The sequence below is a fragment of the Bos grunniens genome, chromosome 11 (genome assembly GCF_055505025.1).
Source record: "Bos grunniens cultivar Pamir isolate PY7600 chromosome 11, Bosgru_T2T1.0, whole genome shotgun sequence".
NCBI lineage: Eukaryota > Metazoa > Chordata > Mammalia > Artiodactyla > Bovidae > Bos > Bos grunniens.
Window position 1 is genome coordinate 34,075,426 of NC_141175.1, and position 20,467 is coordinate 34,095,892.

Here is a 20,467-nt window from a genome sequence, read left to right on the forward strand (position 1 = left end):
ACAGGGTGTAGGATGCATTAGGAACTCTCTATTATTATTCAATTTTTCAGTAAAGCTAAAACTGTTCTTAAAAATAAAGTTTAGGGACTTCCCTGGCAGTCCATTGGTTAGGACTCTGTGCTTCTGCTGCCAAGGGCATAGCTTTAATCCCTGATGGGGGAACTAAGAGCCCACAAGCCAAGAAGTGTGGCCAAAAAAAAAAAAAAGTTTTATTTTTAAAGACAGTACATAACAAGTGGTGCTGGGAAAACTGGTCAACCACTTATAAAAGAATGAAACTAGAACACTTTCTAACACCATACACAAAAATAAACTCAAAATGGATTAAAGATCTCAATGTAAGACCAGAAACTATAAAACTCCTAGAGGAGAACATAGGCAAAACACTCTCCGACATACATCACAGCAGGATCCTCTATGACCCACCTCCCAGAATATTGGAAATAAAAGCAAAAATAAACAAATGGGACCTAATTAAACTTAAAAGCTTCTGCACAACAGAGGAAACTATTAGCAAGGTGAAAAGGCAGCCTTCAGAATGGGAGAAAATAATAGCAAATGAAGCAACAGACAAACAACTAATCTCAAAAATATACAAGCAACTCCTACAGCTCAACTCCAGAAAAATAAATGACCCAATCAAAAAATGGGCCAAAGAACTAAATAGACATTTCTCCAAAGAAGACATACAGATGGCTAACAAACACATGAAAAGATGCTCAACATCACTCATTATCAGAGAAATGCAAATCAAAACCACTATGAGGTACCATTTCACACCAGTCAGAATGGCTGCGATCCAAAAGTCTACAAGCAATAAATGCTGGAGAGGGTGTGGAGAAAAGGGAACCCTCTTACACTGCTGGTGGGAATGCAAACTAGTACAGCCACTATGGAGAACAGTGTGGAGATTCCTTAAAAAACTGGAAATAGAACTGCCTTATGATCCAGCAATTCCGCTGCTGGGCACACACACTGAGGAAACCAGAAGGGAAAGAGACACGTGTACCCCAATGTTCTGTTTATAATAACTGTTATTATAAACAGCACTGTTTATAATAACCAGGACATGGAAGCAACCTAGATGCCCATCAGCAGATGAATGGATAAGAAAGCTGTGGTACATATACACAATGGAGTATTACCCAGCCATTAAAAAGAATACATTTGAATCAGTTCTAATGAGGTGGATGAAACTGGAACCTAATATACAGAGTGAAGTAAGCCAGAAAGAAAAACACCAATACAGTATACTAACGCGTATATATGGAATTTAGAAAAATAGTAACAATAACCCTGTGTACGAGACAGCAAAAGAAACACTGATGTATAGATCAGTCTTATGGACTCTGTGGGAGAGGGAGAGGGTGGGGAAATTTGGGAGAATGGCATTGAAACATGTATAATATCATGTAAAAAAATAAATAAAGACAGTACAATTATATTATTTCTTTTCCTTTATTCTCTTGTCTGATTTAAAAAGCAACTGCTTTTTAATGCAATATAGGTAAAACAGCATCTATAAAATTGTATTGTTGGGCCTATAACATATAGACTTCATTAATAAGACATAATAATCCAAAATGTCTACGTATCTAACCACAGTGCCTCAAAATACACTAAGCAAAAACTGAAAGAACTGAAAAGGAAAAACAGACTTATCCACACTTTCACTTGGGAGATTTCAGCACTCCTCTATGATGGATACAAGTAGAAAGCCAAGATGAATACGGCAGGACTAAACTTCACTATCAGTCAACTAGACCTAATTGACATTTGTGAAACAATCCATCCAATAATGACAAAATCAAATTCTTTACAAGTGCACATAAAACATGCATCAGAAATTCAAAAAAACTAAATTGCTCTGGAGATGGAAGTAGAATAACGTTGACTGTGGGGGATATCAACTCTATTAGCTTTGATTTGGGTACAGTGTATTTTCTTTATGCTTTACAAGTTCTGTTTCAAAATAAAATTTTAAGTCAGTAGGGTATATGTTCCTTCCCTTAGTGCTTTGGAAGGTTAACGAGGCAGGTCTCCATATGTTATGAAAATGAACTCTACCAAAAACCATAACTTCCGAACTTGTATTCAAACCAACAGGAGTACTCACAAACTACACAATTTGGTATAATATTTATTACTTCAAATCCTCAGCAATTTCTTCTATGAGTATTTAAACATTATTTGCTAACAAAGGATGGATTTTCAGCTTGTCACCAAATTAGAATTGTTCATTTGTCTATGTATTATTTCAGTCAGTTTTACTAAAACAGGAAGAAGAAAAGTTCATGGATTTTTTTTTTTAATAGTTCAGCTCAGTCACTCAGACATGTCCAACTGTTTTTTATAGTTCAGCTCAGTCACTCAGACACGTCCAACTCTTTGTGACCCCATGAACCACAGCATGCCAGGCCTCCCTGTCCATCACCAACTCCCAGAGTTCACCCAAACTCATGTCCATTGAGTCGGTGGACTCAACCGACTCATCTCATCCTCTGTCGTCCCCTTCTCCTTCTGCCTTCAATCTTTCCTAGCACCAGGCCAGGGTCTTTTCAAATGAGTCAGCTCTTTGCATCAGGTGGCCAAAGTGTTGGAGTTTCAGCTTCAGCATCAGTCCTTCCAATGAACACCCAGGACTGATCTCCTTTAGGATAGACTGGTTGGATCTCCTTGCAGTCCAAGGGACTCTCAAGAGTCTTTTCCAACACCACAGTTCAAAAGCATCAATTCTTCAGCACTCAGCTTTTTTTATAGCCCAACTCTCACATCCATACATGACTACTGGAAAAACCATAGCCTTGACTAGACGGACCTTTGTTGACAAAGCAATGTCTCTGCTTTTGAATATGCTATCTAGGCTGATCATAACTTTCCTTCCAAGAGTGTCTTTTAATTTCATGGCTGCAATCACCATCTGCAGTGATTTTGGAGCCCAAAAAAATAAAGTCTGACACTGTTTCCACTGTTTCCCCATCTATTTCCCATGAAGTGATGGGACCGGATGCCATGATCTTGGTTTTCTGAATGTGGAGCTTTAAGCCAACTTCTTCACTCTCCTCTTTCAAGAAGACCCTTTCAAGAGGCCCTTTAGTTCTTCTTCACTTTCTGCCATAAGGGTGGTGTCATCTGCATATCTGAGGTTATTGATATTTCTCCCAGCAATCCTGATTCCAGCTTGTGCTTCATCCAGCCCAGCGTTTCTCATGATGTACTCTGCATAGAAGTTAAATAAGCACAGTGACAATATATACCCTTGATGTACTCCTTTCTTGATTTGGAACCAGTCTGTTGTTCCATGTCCAGTTCTAACCGTTGCTTCCTGACCTGAGTACAGGTTTCTTAAGAGGCAGGTCAGGTGATCTGGTATTCCCATCTCTTGAAGAATTTTCCACAGTTTATTGTGATCCACACAGTCAAAAGCTTTGGCATAGTCAATTAAGCAGTAGTAGATGTTTTTCTGGAACTCTCTTGCTTTTTCCATGATCCAGCGGATGTTGGCAATTTGATCTCTGGTTCCTCTTCCTTTTCTAAAACCAGCTTGAACATCTGAAGGTTCACAGTTCACGTATTGCTGAAGCCTAACTTGGAGAATCTTGAGCATTACTTTACTAGTGTGTGAGATGAATGCAATTGTGCGGTAGTTTGAGCATTCTTTGGCATTGCCTTTCTTTGGGACTGAAACGAAAACTGACCTTTTCCAGTCCTGTGGCCACTGCTGAGTTTTCCAAGTTTGCTGACATATTGAGTGCAGCACTTTCACAGCATTATCTTTTAGGATTTGAAAGAGCTCAACTGGAATTCCATCACCTCCACTAGCTTTGTTCGTAGTAATGCTGCCTAAGACCAACTTGACTTCACATTCCAGGCTGTCTGGCTCTAGGTGAGTGATCACACCATCGTGATTATCTGGGTCGTGAAGATCTTCTGTATATTCTTGCCACCTTTTTTTTTTTTTTTAATTTTATTTTATTTTTAAACTTTACATAATTGTATTAGTTTTGCCAAATATCAAAATGAATCCATCACAGGTATACATGTGCTCCCCATCCTGAACCCTCCTCCCTCCTCCCTCCCCGTACCATCCCTCTGGGTCATCCCAGTGCACTAGCCCCAAGCATCCAGTATCGTGCATTGAACCTGGACTGGCATCTCGTTTCATACATGATATTTTACATGTTTCAATGCCATTCTCCCAAATCTTCCCACCCTCTCCCTCTCCCACAGAGTCCATAAGACTGTTTTATACATCAGTGTCTCTTTTGCTGTCTCGTACACAGGGTTATTGTTACCATCTTTCTAAATTCCATATATATGCATTAGTATACTGTATTGGTGTTTTTCCTTCTGGCTTACTTCACTCTGTATAATAGGCTCCAGTTTCATCCACCTCATTAGAACTGATTCAAATGTATTCTTTTTAATGGCTGAGTAATACTCCACTGTGTATATGTACCACAGCTTTCTTATCCATTCATCTGCTGATGGGCATCTAGGTTGCTTCCATGTCCTGGCTATTATAAACAGTGCTGCGATGAACATTGGGGTACACGTGTCTCTTTCCCTTCTGGTTTCCTCAGTGTGTATGCCCAGCAGTGGGATTGCTGGATCATAAGCCACCTCTTTTTAATATCTTCTGCTTCTGTTAGGTCCATACTATTACCTTGGACATGGGGTAACTCCTCTCGGCCGCCGCCCCGACCTTGGACATGGGGTAGCTCCTCTCACTCTTTTTTATAAATAGTAATTAATTAATTTTGGCCACACTGGGTCTTGATTGCTGCACACGGGCTTTCTCCAGTCGCAGCAAGCAGGGGCTACTCTCTAGTTGCAATGCATGGGCTTCTCCTTGAGGTGGCTTCTCTTGCTGCAGAGCACAGGCTCTAGGCGCACAGGCTTCAGTAGTTTGGCTCCTGGGCTCTAGAGCACTGGCTTACTAGTTGCAACACAGCTGCTCTGTGGCATGTAGGATCTTCCCAGACCAGGGATTGAACCCACAACTCTTGCAGTGGCAGGTAGATTCTTAATCACTGGACCACCAGGGAAGTCCTGTCATTTAACGTAAGAAACTCCAAAAGAAACTTATAAAAATATATCAACTTAATAAAATTTTGATATTAATTAGCATATGACTATAGTCGTGCCTCATAAAAGCTTAGTAAGTTTGTCTTCATATTCCGAATGCTTTTTTAAAAAATAACTCAACTGACCAGATTAGCCTCATACTACCATTAAGCAAATACCTTAAAGCACAAATATACTCAGTGGTACATATAAACCTATATACCAAGGAGTATTTTTAATAATTTTAAGGGTTTTTGTATTTTTTTTTACACCAATGCCTCTTCCATCTGCTTCAATCATTTGTTTTGTACTTTACATCTGACTGAAAACAAGCTCATAATATAAATAGAAGTACCAGCTCTGCTTGCTTCCTGCTGTTCATGTGTCCTTGCATTGGTACTTCAATCTTCAGTTGAATCTGAAACTTCAATCTGCAGATTCTTTGCAGGAATCTTTTTAAGCCCTTTGTCTATTCAATCAGCAAGGTTCATATCATGCAAATGAGATAATACTGTACACTCTGAAAAACTCCTAAACCAGACAGAGGGTAACTGTAACACATCCAAACAGGATTTTAGCAAACAAATATGGAGGTTCACACTGTCGGCCCCCCTAGGTGGTAGTGTCCCCACGATCCTCCCCCTGGCTACTTCACTTTCCGCACCTGATGTATATTATCAGATATACAGACGGAGTTAGGTGTCAACCTATAGTTTAAATATCAGTAAAATTGATTGCCCATTTTTTTTCTTGTTATACCCTGCCTAGAGGATCAGTTTGCATACCACCTACTTTGGGAACATTACTCTTAAAAAACTAACAGTGAGAAGATGAGACTGTGCTGGGCCTGAGAAGTAAATAAGGAACGTGAATGGTAGAATCAGAAGAGGAAATTTACAGCCTAAGTGGTTAGTTAGCTTGGCCTAACACTGCAAAGCTAGTAATTTTCTAGTTCTCTTCCCACTGTGTCACATTGCCCCCTCCAGGGCAAACATGAGGACTCCAGGACTGAGGAAAAAACACATGTCCCCAAACCCTGGGGCTGGGCAGGCCTTAGGTCTCAGTGACACAGGGTCTGGAGGCCAGTGCAACAAAATGTCTGGGCCAGGGAAGCAATGTGTTACACTAAGTGCACAGGCAGAAGTTAATAAGCTCCCGAGTAAAGACTAAAGCAAAGAAAGCAGGCTCCAGAAAGGTTTCCAGAAAGTCTCTATACTGCACCTAAGTGTTAAATATCTTTCACTTCCATGGATTGTTTTAACTTCCAGTTCTCAGTTACTTCAAAGCATCTAGGTATGGAAACTTCGTGTGCAAGTTCAATGTCTCCCAGCAAAACTCCTGTCAGTTTTTCCCTGGATGCTCCTTCAACTAAGAAGTCAGAGATGGCTGAGCTTGTCACTAATAAGTTCTTAACCGGAACTAATCAAATTTCCCTAAAAGAGAATTAACTTCCTTGCTTATTTCAGGAAAACTCTCAACTGTTCTTCCCCAAATACTTTTCTTTTTCAGATTATATATATTTAAAAAACCAAAAAAGCCAGGGAAAGTAAACATTTGTAAAGCCCTAGAGATTCAGTTTTTTGATTTGTTTTGGTTTGGGGGTTTTTGTTTGTTTGATTTTACAAATCTGAAAAAGTTCTCTAAGTTTCAATAAAAAATATTCAATGACTGCACTCCATTACTACAAAGAGCTCTGAATAGCAAATATAACTTCTCAGGGCTACGGTAACTGTTTGTTTGTTTGTTTTTGGTGCTGCCGAGCGGCTTGTGGGATCTTAGTTAGCTTTGTGTATGTGCTCAGTCACTCAGTCCTCTTTGACTCTTTGTGATCCCAGGGGCTGTAGCCCACCAGGCTCTTCTGTCCATAAAATTTTCCAGGCAAGAATACTAGAATGGGTTGCCATTTCTTCCTTCAGGCGATCTTCCAAACCAGGGCTTGAATCTGTGTCTCCTGAGGCTCCTGCATTGCAGGCAGATTCCCTACCACTTGAACCAACCTGACCAAACCCTGGTACCCTCCAGTGGAAGTATGGGGTCTTAACCAGGAATTCCCTACAGTAACTGTTAAAATAAATAATGCAAAGCATTTAGCACAATGCCTGGCACAAAATAAAAGCCTAATAAATGTTAGCTGCTATTACTATCATTATGATTGTTATTGATGTTATGTAACTACCCTTTTGAATGATGCCTTTAGGCTAGAATTCTACTGATAAGACCCCTTTTTCTTAACTGAGAGTTCTGATTTATTTAAAAATATAAAAATATAGAGTTGGAAGGAGAATACATACTTTGTCATAATCATTTGCAAATTTTAAATGTGGAATACAGAAAAGGTTTTAACAAAACTGAAAGGAGGTAAAGAGGTAGAAATGCAGTGTGCACAAGCCATCAGAAAATAGAATATAAGAAAACAGGGACAAGGGAGTTCCCCAGTGGTCCAGTGGTTAGAATTCGGGGCTTTTACTGCCCTGGCCCAGGGTTCAATCACTGGTTGGGGAACTGAGATCCTGAAAGCCGAGTGACATAGCCAGGAAAAAAAAGAAAATTGGAGAAAAGTAAGGCACAAAAAATAGAAACAGACACCTTTAGTCTGCTAAACACAAACCTCACAGTTTTTCCTAAAATCTGCCACAGGCTGCTTAGTTCATAAATAGGAAATTTTAGTTCTAAGCAAAGATACTACTTACCTAGTAAGGAAATACTGAAAGCGTATGACCAATAAAGGGTACATTCTTGAAATGTCATACAAAGCTTTCGTTTTCACATTCATCAGTTCAGTTCAGTCACTCAGTTGTGTCCGACTCATTGCAACCCCATGGACTGCAGCACGCCAGGCCTCCCTGTTCATCACCAACTCCCAGAGCCTACTCAAACTCAAGTCCATCAAGTCGGTGATGCCATCCAACCATCTCATCCTCTGTCATCCCCTTCTCCTCCTGCCCTCGATCTTTCCCAGCATCAGGGTCTTTTCAAATGAATCAGTTCTTCGCATCAGGTGGCGAAAGTATTGGAGTTTCGCTTCAGCATCAGTCCTTGAATGAATATTCAGGACTGATTTCCTTTAGGATGGACTGGTTGGATTTCCTTGCAATCCAAAGGACTCTCAAGAGTCTTCTCCAACACCACACTTCAAAAGCATCAATTCTTCAGCGCTCAGCTTTTTTTATAGTCCAACTCTCACATCCATGCATGACTACTGGAAAAACCATAGCTTTGACTAGATGGACCTTTGCTGGCAAAGTAATGTCTCTTTGCTAACTAGGTCGATCATAGCTTTTCTTCCAAGGAGTAAGCGTCTTTTAACTTCATGGCTGCAGTCACCATCTGCAGTGATTTTGGAGCCCCTAAAAAATAAAGTCTGTCACTGTTTCCATTGCTTCCCCATCTATTTGCCATGAAGTGATGGGACCAGATGCCATGATCTTAGTTTTTTGAATGTTGAGTTTTAAGCCAACTTTTTCACTCTCCTCTTTCACCCTCATCAAGAGGCTCTTTAGTTCTCCTTTGCTTTCTGCCATAAGGGTGGTGTCATCTGCGTGTCTGAGGTTACTGCTATTTCTCCTGGCAATCCTGATTCCAGCCTGTGCTTCATCCAGCCCAGCATTTCACATGATGAACTCTACATTTAAGTTAAAAAGCAGGGTGACAATATACAGCTTTGACATACTACTTTCCTGATTTGGAACCAATCTGTTGTTCCATGTCCAGTACTAACTGTTGCTTCTTGACCTGCATACAGATTTCTCAGGAGGCAGGGAAGGTGGTCCAGTATTCCCATCTCTTTAAGAATATGTCACAGTTTGCTGTGATCCACACAGTCAAATTCATATTCATACTTCAAAAAAAAGTATCCTTGTTAGTTATTTCTATAGCTATAGTTTAAAACCCTAAAAAGGGTTTGTTTGTTGTTGTTTTTTAGAAAGATATATAAGAATTACTTTTTCAAATGACTTTGGAATTAAGTGAAAAAGGAAGACCAGTTAAATGTGTTCCAACCTAAGTCAAATTATTTGTATTTCTTTTTTATCACAAATGCAGTATGCAGCCTTCACGCCAAAATCCTGGATGTTAACTTCATTTCTAAGTTCTCATATTTTTAATTACATTAAAGATGTTGGTAGCAATGATTAATTATCAGCTACAAAAAACACAAGCAAAGCAACAGAGAATCAGAGTGTGAGGGCTGAGAAATAACCTAACCCAGGTCTCATATTTTGCACATCCAAATAAATAAAATGTCTAGTCCCAGGCCATACTTGTACTTCACAATAAAGACACAGAGATAGAAACCCAGAACCTCTAACTACTGGTCGACTATACCACCTTTCTGGATGTGAAGACACTAGGATAATGTTTCGGCCTATGGTCTGTAGGGAAGATTTATAAACGACAAATTAAAACCATAAATCTAAAACTTTAATGCACCAAACGGTACTTTTTAAGTTTTAAAAGAGGGACATCCCTAGTGGTCCAATCGCTAAAACTCTGAGCTCCCAATGCAGGAGGCCCAGGTTCGATCCTGAGTCAGGGATCTAAGTCCCACATGCTGCAACTAAGAGTCTGCATGCCCAAACTAAAACCCAGCACAGCCAAATACACATTTTTTAATTTTTTAAAGAAAAGCCACAAACTGGAAAAAGAAATTTGAAGCCATCTATGTGAAATATTAGCATCAAAAATGTATTTTAAAATTAGAAACCAATATGGAAAAAGACAATCAGCACAAGAGAAGAACAGGTAAATGATGAAAACAAGCAAATCACAGAGGAGGAAAACTAAGAGCCAATTAAAAAAACAGAGCAATGTTCACACTCACTAGTAATCAGGAAAACATGTAAGATTAATATAAAAAATATAAAAATAAGATTGCATGGTATATCCAGCAGATTTGCAAAATTATAAAGTCTAAGACACTAAGGGTTGACAAGGCAGGGAAGGGCCAGAAGTCACACATCACTAGTGTGAATGTTAATTGGGAAACCACTTCAGAGTGGAATCTAGCAATTACCACAAAGGTTGAAGATGCGCATGGCATGCATACCAGCGGGTTGCTCCAAGTACACACTATAAAAGACATGTGCTGTGCACACAGACATGACAAGAATATTCAAAACAACATTTTCTGTAACAGCAAGAAAAAAAAAACAGAGCACATTAATTCTCAATCCACAGGAAAACATAAAAATAAACTGTGATATAGCCCAATAACAGAATCCTGTACAGCCAAGAAAATGGATCCACCAGAGCTACATATGGGCTTCCCTGATGGCTCAGCTGGTAAAGAATCCACCTGCAATGCAGGAGACCCCAGTTTGATTCCTGGGTCAGGACGATCTGCTGGAGAAGGGATAGGCTACCTACTCCAGTATTCTTGGGCTTTCCTTGTGGCTCAGCTGGTAAAGAATTCGTCTGCAATGTGGGAGACCTGGGTTCAATTCCTGGGTTGGGAAGATCCCCTGGAGAAGGGAAAGGCTACCCAGTATTCTGGCCTGGAGAATTCCATGGACACAGTCTATGGGGTTGCAAAGAGCTGCACAGGACTGAGCGACTTTCACTTTCAGAGCTACATATAGTCCATATGGATGGGTCTCAAAATACTGCAAGAAAAAAAGCTACAAAAAGATATAATTAATACTGTTAATATAGAGAGTTTTTTTACTGCATATTTTTTTTTACTGTATATTTACTGCAAAACAGTAATATACATTTTAGGGCTATTTACATATATAATGAAAGTATGAAAACATGTACAGGAATGAAAAGCATCAAACACAGAACAGTGATTCCCTCAGAAGGGGAGGAAAATATAACTGGGAAGGAGTGGAGGTTCAACTTCAAAAGAAGCCTATTTTCTTAAGTGGTGTGTACACAGGTATTCACTATTTTTATTCTCTATACCTCTTTGAGGGCCAATATTTCACAATATTTAAAAAGTTAAAGGAAAATAAACTCAAGGTCCAAAAATAATTTACTCAGGAGACCACATGTTTAACCATGATACTATTTATCCTATTTTTGTTTGCGCAGTTTAAAAAGGTTTAATCACTATAAGCTGCTGCTCAAGAACATGTAAAACATCACACTGGTAAAAAAGCAACAAAGTATCTGGCTAAATGAAGAGTCTTTCACGGCAACCACATTAGAGACACAAAGTGGTCATATCACCAAGCTCAGGGATCATTTGGGTAAGTCAAAAACAAAGCCCAAGTTGAAACTGGAACATACAAGTCTGGTTTAGAGACAGCATGTAGAAAGAACATGGGCTTTAAAGTCGGACCTGGTTCAAATATGACCCCTATCACTAATTAGCTGTGCTGCCCTAAACAAGTTGTAACTTCTCTGAGCTCTTTTTCCCCAAATATTGCAGATGTTTCCACAGTTGTAAAGTTTAAAGTGTAGCCATTATCTTGAAAACCTCTTGACATACAGTAGCCTGTATGTCAGTAGTTGTTATTAGTTGCAGAAGAAAGTCTCTCTCTAGCAAGTAGAGACAGAGCAAGCAGAGATAAAAACAAAAACAAAAAAACTTAGTCTACAAAAAGAAACCAGGAAGAAGCTGGAATGGTTAGGGGCTAAAAGAAAGTCCCAAAAGTTACCCCCACAAAAAAAAAATTTTTTTTTTTTACTGTACACTATTTGATTATAGTGAGACTTAGTTATAGGAATATTTAGTCCAAACCTAATTATTGCTGAAATGCTACAATATAACATACAATATAGCTTATATATAATATTATTAATAGGCTTCCCAGGTGGCTCAGTGGTAAAGAATGCCAATGCAGGAGATACACGCTTGATCCCTAGGTTGAGAAGATCCCCTGGAAAAGGAAATGGCAACCCATGCCAGTATTCTTGCCTGGGAAATTCCATGAACAGAGGAGCCTGGTGGCCTACAGTCCATGGGGTTGCAAAAGAGTTGGACTTAGAAACAATAACAATATTGTTAATACATAAAAACTCAAGATCAAAATGTATTTTCTTGAAAAGTTCATTTAATGTTAAAAACACATTAACAAGTAAATCATACAATGTATCTGTTTCTCTCAGTTATCTACAACTCAGAAAGGTCTGTCTTAGGTTAACATACTCAAGACAAAACTGATAATTTCAACAAATGCCAAAAAAGCCCTCAATAAAACTCAACACCCAATAAAAATATAAACCTAGAAGGAAACTTCCTTAAATTGACAAAAGACATCTACCAGAAACGTTTAGTAAGTATCATATCTAATAGTGAAACACTGGAAGCATTTCCATTCAGGAAAAAGACTAAAATGCCCGTTATCATTGGGCATTCAACTTTTCCTATTCAACCTTTGCTCTGGAGGGTCTAGGCATTGCAATAACACAAGAAACAAGATAAGTGGCATAAAGCTTAGTAAGACGCCTCATCAGTTAAGCCTTCCAGTCAAAGCAGCACAGTAAATAAACACTTGACTGTATCCCCTTTGCTCCAAATACACTGTAAAAGATATTTTTTAATATCAGCTACTAAAAAGGCTCAAAAACAAGATAAGCCTCCACCTGGAGCAGAAACAGAACAGATACACAAAACTGTGAGCCGGACCAAAGCTACAGGTTTGCTGGACTCTTGAGTCTGGAACAAGTGTAGACTTGTTGCAAAGCCACAGTGACACAGAGCCAAGGAGCTGCAGAAACAGGGGACACTTGAGCCAGATTCACTGTTCAAAGTCAAGGATGAGGCTAGAGCTCAAAGGAAGCTAAAAAATATCACTGTCGGTCTCTGCCTAGAACTATGGCTTATATGGCCATAGTTTATCTTCTCACCTTTCAGAACCCAGAAAGGCGAGAAGATAAAAACACAACCTCGCAACCAGGAATTGAACCAAGACATTTACACACACTGTGAGTGGATCTAAAATAGCCCAAATTACCTCAAAGAGCAGGACTCTGACCATTACCAGATCTGATTTCTTGGCCAGAGTCCAGTCAATCAATGGAAGCACTTGAAATATCACCAGAGAAGGGTGACCACAGAACTAAGAGAAACAAAATCAGCAGTTCTCTTCCTTTTTTTTTTTTTTTTGAGTCTGCAAAACTTCAAAACAACTGGGACGTCCCAGAGGGATAGTATGGGGAGGGAGGAGGAGGAGGGTTCAGGATGGGGAACACATGTATACCTGTGGCAGATTCATTTCGATATTTGGCAAAACTAACACAATATTGTAAAGTTTAAAAATTAAAAAAAAAAAAAAACTTCAAAACATATAGAAATATAGTGCTAAGAAAGACAGCCCATAAAAGCAACAATGAGAATATAAATCCATAAATCCATACCAGATGAAGTTTAATTTTACAGAACTGTCTGACAAAGACTTATTTTTTTAAGTACATTTAGGGTGCAAGGATATATGCTTTTTAAATTATTGGGAGTGCAAAACTGGACAGCCACTTTGGAAGACAGGCAGTTTCTTACAAAGCTAAACAGACCATCCAGCAATCCTGCTTCTAGGCATTTACTCAAGAAAGCTGAAAACCATGTCCACACAAAAACCTGCACATGAATATTTATAGAAGCTTTATTCATAACTGCCAAAAGCTAGAAGTAACCAACATGTCCCTCAACAGATGAATGGATAAACATAACTGTGGTACTTTTCATACAATGAATTATTATTCAGCAATAAAAAGAAAGACGCTATCAGGCACACAGAGGAAACTTAAAAGCATAATGCAAAGTGAAAGAGACCAGTCTGAGAGGCTACAATACTATATGATCCAAACTATGTGACATTCTGGAAAAGAGAAAACTATAGGCACAGTAAAATAATCAGTGGCTAGCAGGAGCTCAGAAGAAGGGAAGGAGGAATGAATGGGTGGAATACAGGGGATTTGGGGGCAGTGAAATTATTCTGTGTGATACAATGATATTTCATGAAATGTCATGTGATAACATTTTGCATTTGTCAAACTGCAGAGAACTGCACAACACAAAAGAGAACTCTAGTATAAAAATGAACTTAAGTTAATAATAATGTATCATATTTATCCACCAGTTGTCACAAATATTGTCACAAATATAGTAAAAAATGTTGTATGATTTCTACCTCTAGTAGTCAAGTTCACAGAGACAAAAAGCAGAATGGTGGTTGCCAGGGGCTGGAGGGAGAAAAGGATGGGAAGTTAGTGCTTAATGGATACAGAGTTTCGGTTGAGAAAGATAAAAATGGAAATGGAAATCCATTCTGCAAATGGAGAGTGATGGTTATACAACAATGAAAAATGTACTTAACGCCACAGAACTGTACAATTAACAATGATTAAAATAGTAAATTTTATGTTATGCATATTTTACCACAATAAAAAAAAAATGTGAGAGGAACTTCCCTGGTGGTCCAGTGGCTAAGACTCGGCACTCCCAACGCAAGGGGCCTGGGTTCAATCCCTGGTCAGGGAACTAGATCGCACGTGTCACAACTAACACCTGGCACAGCTAAATAAATAATTTAAAAAGATAAAAATGAGAAAAAGTGTTGAAAAAGTGGTTATCCAAATTGAAAAAAAAATCATATCACTCCATTATTCCATATAGGAACACCACACAGAAAGCAAAACCTCTTTTTTAATTTTAGAAGAAAATACAGATATATCTAATTCATACCTTGGGGCAGAGAAAATTACTTAAACTAGACAGGGAAACAAACTTTTTTTTTATTTAATGGAAATTTTTTCATAAACACATTAAAATGCAAAACTTGTAAACAACGGAAGACATTGTTAACATGCCTCCAACTGGAAGGACGGACTGGGAACACATACACCTATGAATTAGTATCCAAAGTAACCTAACTGTCCCACAGGGAGCAAAGGACACATAAACAGTGACTTAAGTCTACAACAGAACACTACTCAGCATTTAAAAATAAATGAACCAGAGCTTCACGTGGCAACATGGTTAAATCTCCATCAACTAATTTAAAGCATATACTCCTCTGACGCAGCAATTCTACTTTTCACTCACTACAATAATGTGTAAAATGGCAAACAGCTGTAATGGCCATTAATGAGCAGAGGATTAAATAAACTATTGTACAATAGGTACTACATACGGGATTGTGTAGGAATCAAGAAGAATCAGGTAGATCTTTGTGTTCCATCATGGAAAGATCTCAGGCATTCTGTTAGAATGTTGCAGACCAGTGTGTACAGTATCTTGTCATTAATGTGGGTGTGGGGGGAAGCCTATTTTTATTACCTATATGTAGATGATAATACATAGGGAAAGGTCTGGAAGGATCACAACAAACTGCTAACTGCAGTTTCAGTGGAGAAGGAGTGGGTCAAGGCGGGTTTTCTTCTATATGTTCTGTTTGAGCCTTTTATGAGAAAGTGTGCATTCATGAGCCATTTGCACAGCTGCAGGACACAGCTCCAGGCTGCAGAACGAAACCCCAGGAACTGCCACTCACAGGGATTCCTGTGTGAATGGCAACCCCTAAAACCCAGCAGTATACTTCCTGCACCAATGCCACGGCCCTGATGCTTGTGTAACTAGAAATAAATAAAGTAAGAGGAAATGAGGGTATTGCAAACCAGCATGAGGGAGTTTCTGGAGTGATGTAAACTTCTTTATCTTTGTTGGCATAGTGGTTACAAAGTAGACAGTCCCCAACTTATGATCATTTGACTTATGATTTTTGACTTCATGATGCTGCAAAAGCAATACGCATTCATTGAAACTACTTCAAATCTGAATTTTGACCCTTTCCCTGGCTAGCAATATGCAGTATGATACTCGTGACACCAGGCTCCTGGTCAGCCCCAAGATCAGCAGGATAAACAGCTGAGACACTTAAAACCACTCTGCTTTTCACTTTCAGTACAGTTTCAGTAAACTACATGAAACATTCAACACTTTATTATAACACAGGCATTGTGTTTTAGATGATTTTGCCCAACTGCAGGTTAATGTAAGTGTTCTGAGCATGTTTAAGATAGGCTAGCTTAAGCTATGATGTTTGGCAGACGGGGTGTATTAAATGCATTTTTAACCTACTGTACTTTCAACTTACAGTGGGTTTATCAGACATAACCCCATCAGAAGCTGAGGAAGATGTGTATATACATTTTTCAAACTCCACCAACTCTGCACAGGACATCTGTGCAAACATCAATAAAGGTGATTTAGAAATAAATGGCAACCCACTCCAGTAATCTTGCCTGGAGAATTCCATGGACAGAGGAGCCTGGCAGGCTACAATCCATGGGGTCGCAAAGAGTCAGACATGACTGAGCGACGAACACTTCTACTTCTAAATGTAAACTAAGTATATAAATAAATAAAACACAATATTACTGAGAAAACGGAGAACAAGGCATCCTAAAGTACAGCACTGAGCCACCCCAAAAGAAGAACTAGTAGACACCTGATGGTTGCACTCTTAATTAAGTGCACCGTCCTAAACTAAAGAGAAATTGACTTAGTTCTTCAAGGCTTACCACACAAGGCCAAATTTGAATTAATAGTTTATTTTTATACAAGGAAACATAGGTCCTAAGAGATTTAAAGATATAAAGTAAGTGCTTTAAACCAATTCCATTGGTTTTAAATCTGACTTCCTAAGTAGAAATTTTCTCTCTCACTCATAGTGGACACTCAAAAGTCCTGCCAACACTACTCTGACTACACAACCGCCTTCAAAGGTAATTCCACTGATGTATGATAAAAATCCTCCCAGAACTCATAAAAGGTCAAGTTTTAGTTTGGCAGACAAAGTAACCCAACAGGCACTGCAACCCAGGCAACTGAAACAGCGGCCTGGAGCTTGAGAGTCCAGAAATTCAATGAAGGTAGGAAAAAACGCAGAGTTCCAGCCCTCATGGAAGAGCAGAGTCACATTCTCTGACCACAGATCTAAGATGCAAGAGCCAAGATAAAAATGAAAGCATGCTCTCTGGACAGACGTTCTCCCCTTCCTCCAGCGACAGAAGAGAGAAGGGCCAGGATGGGATGGTTTGAAGCAATGACCCCAGGAGTAAGCTCCTGGCAGTCAACACAGAATAAAGTTGTGTAAGTGGCAGCACGGCCACAAGATACGACAACTCTTAGCCCAAACCGAAGAACCTCTTACAGGGCAGGAGAGAGAGAGGAAACTTGAGGGACAAGGGAAGTCCATCAGCATCCCTAACATCACATTGATCAACAGTGCTCCGCATAAAATAGAGCAAAACCTTGCTTGCTCCATTCATTCATGCAGTATGCAGGTATTCAGTGCCTGCTGCTTGGGAAGAAAGGGAACTTTCTCTTTCCAATTTCCTTTTTTCCTTCTCTCTCTTTAAATGTTACACAGAAGTGTCTATAAAGCTCTCCCAAATACCTCCCACAAGCTTCCTTGACCCTCCTTGCTTTAATCCTCAAACCAAGCAATTTTATGGCTCCAATTTCCCAATACTACTGGGAAGAAGACAAAGTCAAAGAGACAAAATTCAAAGCTGCTTTGTATTTCTTACGCAAACCTTTACAACCAAACTGCCAGCACCTAAGTAGCAAATGATGGTTGTGCTTTACACAACTGTGACCCCAGTGCTGACTACGGTTCTCTACCCAAGGTAGTTAACCAACAAACTGTTGGCTGAGGCTGCTGGAAGGTCTTCCTAATCCCAAGGCCTGGCACAGGAATTTAACAGCAAGCATTCGTTAGTTGCATCCTTCCTCCTCTCAGGACACTTTCCTTAAAAGGGTGACCTCGGTGCACAGGGTCACAGTTAGGCGCCTCGGGAAACAGTGTTTAGGGACGATCTGAAATAAATTCCCTTCCCTCTGCCAGGGCCTGCCTGCCTCACCTGCCCTCTGCCAGGACCTGCCTCCTTCGCCCCCTTCAACACCTAATGCAGAGCCTCCTTCCACCAAGCCGGGCTCGGGCAGCATCACCCTGTGCCCGCACCCCGGCTCCGTGTCCGCCGGCCAAAGCGCGATCGGAACACCGGAACCCCCTACCCGACCCGCGCGGCTCAGAGGCCGGCAACGCCGGCCCGGGAGTCCGCTCCATCCTCTCCACTCGCCCCTCCAGGGCCGGGAGCGCGGCGCGGTCTCCGTTCACAGCGCGCGCGGTGCAGCTGCCCCGGATCCCGGCGCGCCGTCTCCGCCGCTCCCGGCCCTGCAAACCTCCGCAGGCTCCCGGGGTGCGGGCGCTGCGCGGGCGCCTTCCAGCTCCTTGCGGGCGCGAGGCTCCGGCACCGCGCTCCTCTCCCGCAGCCTGGGGCAGCGGCCGCAAACCCCCGCCGTACTCACTTCCCGGCCGGATCTGGGGGCGTCAAGAAGGTCTCCGGCGACTGCAACCTCCTCCGCCTCCTCCGGCCCGGCCCCCGCGGCTGTGGCGGTGGCGGCGCCCGCTAAGGCCCCGGAGCCGCCCCCGCGGCGAACGGTCTCAGGAACCCGGCTCGCGCCGCTTACCCTCCTGGCACGCGCAGCGAGCCCGCCCCCGGTGCGAGGGCGCGAGGGCGCGAGGGCGCAGGGCTGGGGGCGGGCACGCGCCGCCTGCGCGAGCGCGCGGCTGGGGGCGGGGCTTCCGCCGCGCCGAGGAGGGGCGGGCCAGCGGGCCGGGTTCCCTTCGAACCCCGCCCCCTGCGGCCCGGTTCCGGGAGGGCGGGGGAAACTTGCCCCCTGCGGGCTTTTCCTGGGAGCCCGCGGCGGGCGGCGGAGGTGCGTTTCAACTCCACAGGTATGTACCCCGCCACCTGGATGTTCGGCCCGACGTGACTACAAGGTAAAAAATGCGAAGAACCACCCCCATAAATCATTCATCATCCGCGCCTGGAGCAGGAGACACTGCCCTGAGTGGTATTTCCAAATTAATTCAGCTCAGCAAACTGTTTACTGAGCACCGACTCCGTGCCTAGCTCCGTAACGCTGTACCAGGTGCTGTGTGGGTACACCGTCACGGTCACGGTCCCCGGTCTCCAGGAGCGCATAACTTAGTGGAAAAGCAGCCGTGTAAACAACCAGGTCTGGTGACCCATGCAAAGCCAGAGCCACTATGAGATGCTGTGGGAGCTCAGAGGAGGAAGAGATTACTTCAGCTTGGACGATGCGGAGAGGTTCCTGGAAGAGGTGGCATCTGTGTTCAGCCTGCAAGGAAGAAAAAGAGAGGAGTCCTAGGAGGAAAAAAAGAGGGGGACATCAAAGTTTAGGTAAACAGCTTGCGCAAAGGAACAGAGCGACGGAGGTTTACCATCTCTGCATCAGCTTTTTGTTTTAATATCCGTTTTTGATAGAATCCTTTCCAAACTATGTGAAACAGGAGATGATGCCACACGGGGAACAGCAAAGCTTTTTTTTTTTAAGGACTTTTTTAATTGAAAGATAATTGCTTTACAGAATTGTGTTGGTTTCTGCCAAACATTAACATGAATCAGCCATAGGTATACATATGTTCCCTCCCTCTTGAACCTCCCTTCCTACCTCCCTGCCCATAGGATCATTCTTGTCAACATCATTTAAGGCTGAAAACAGCAGTGTTCTTTAAGGACTTTTGATATGTTGGTGGCGGATGTAAATCTGTAAGCTAAGACAGCCCTGTGCTTTGAGTCTGGTTTTTCACTGCTTTTTGGCACCTTATAGTAAAGCAGATTGTGCCGCCTTCTGCTGTGGTCTGCCTGCCTGCCTTCAGAGCATCATTTTCCTCCTGCTCTCATCTTCCTATTTTTAAACCCCTAAGGTGAAGGAAGTGCTGGTAACCAACTTTGTTAAGGAGAGTAAACATTCCTCAAAAAAAATTGGCATCACCTATCACTCATGAATTTTGTGACTGTTTTGCATGCTTAGAAGACTTTTTCACTTGCAGGCAGGGTCTTAACCATGTTCAGAATATGTTAAGATACTCAGGGTTAAGAGACACTTTGTTTATTCACTTACTACTCACTAAGCATCAACTGTGTGGGAGGCAGTGAAAGGATAAAACATTGATTCTGTCCTTTGGAGGAAAGATGTGTAAATGATGTAAAATAAATCTGTAAAAATGTTGCTTGCTGTGTTTGCTATACTTATTAAAACCAAAATAATTTCAGTATGTGGATAGCCATCCTGGAAATTAAACCACTTCAAATATATTCATATTAGCATCTCTCCATCTCAGTTCTGTATTTCATCAATTCTCACATCCTCAGAAACATATTGCAATCTTTCAAACATACGCAATCATCACCCTCACTCTCAAAATTACCAGCCTCTTTTACCTACATGTCCTTTGCTTTCACCATTTATTCATGTTGAAGTTTTTCTTGTCCTAAAGTTAGAAACCTCTGTGACTCTAGATCATACTCCAGTTACTATTCCTTCCCTGTCTTTTCCTTGACAAAAGTCTTAAAAGTAGTTTACACTCATTTCTGCTAACTCAGCTCCCTCTCACTCCCCAACCTATAGTGTGTAGCTTCTGTC

The 20,467-nt window shown here is 41.3% G+C and overlaps 1 protein-coding gene across 15 annotated transcripts in view; it reads right to left on the reverse strand.

Annotated features, from left to right (window-relative positions):
* DTNB (dystrobrevin beta) overlaps nt 1–18,519 on the reverse strand; it is a 241,875-nt gene extending 223,356 nt beyond the window's left edge. For all 15 annotated transcript variants that reach the window (XM_086325903.1, XM_086325906.1, XM_086325902.1 and 12 more), the window contains exon 1: nt 18,323–18,519. The gene's annotated coding sequence lies outside the window, so the exon portion shown is untranslated. The remainder of the gene's footprint in view (nt 1–18,322) is intronic.
* Nucleotides 18,520–20,467: the final 1,948 nt, after the last annotated feature.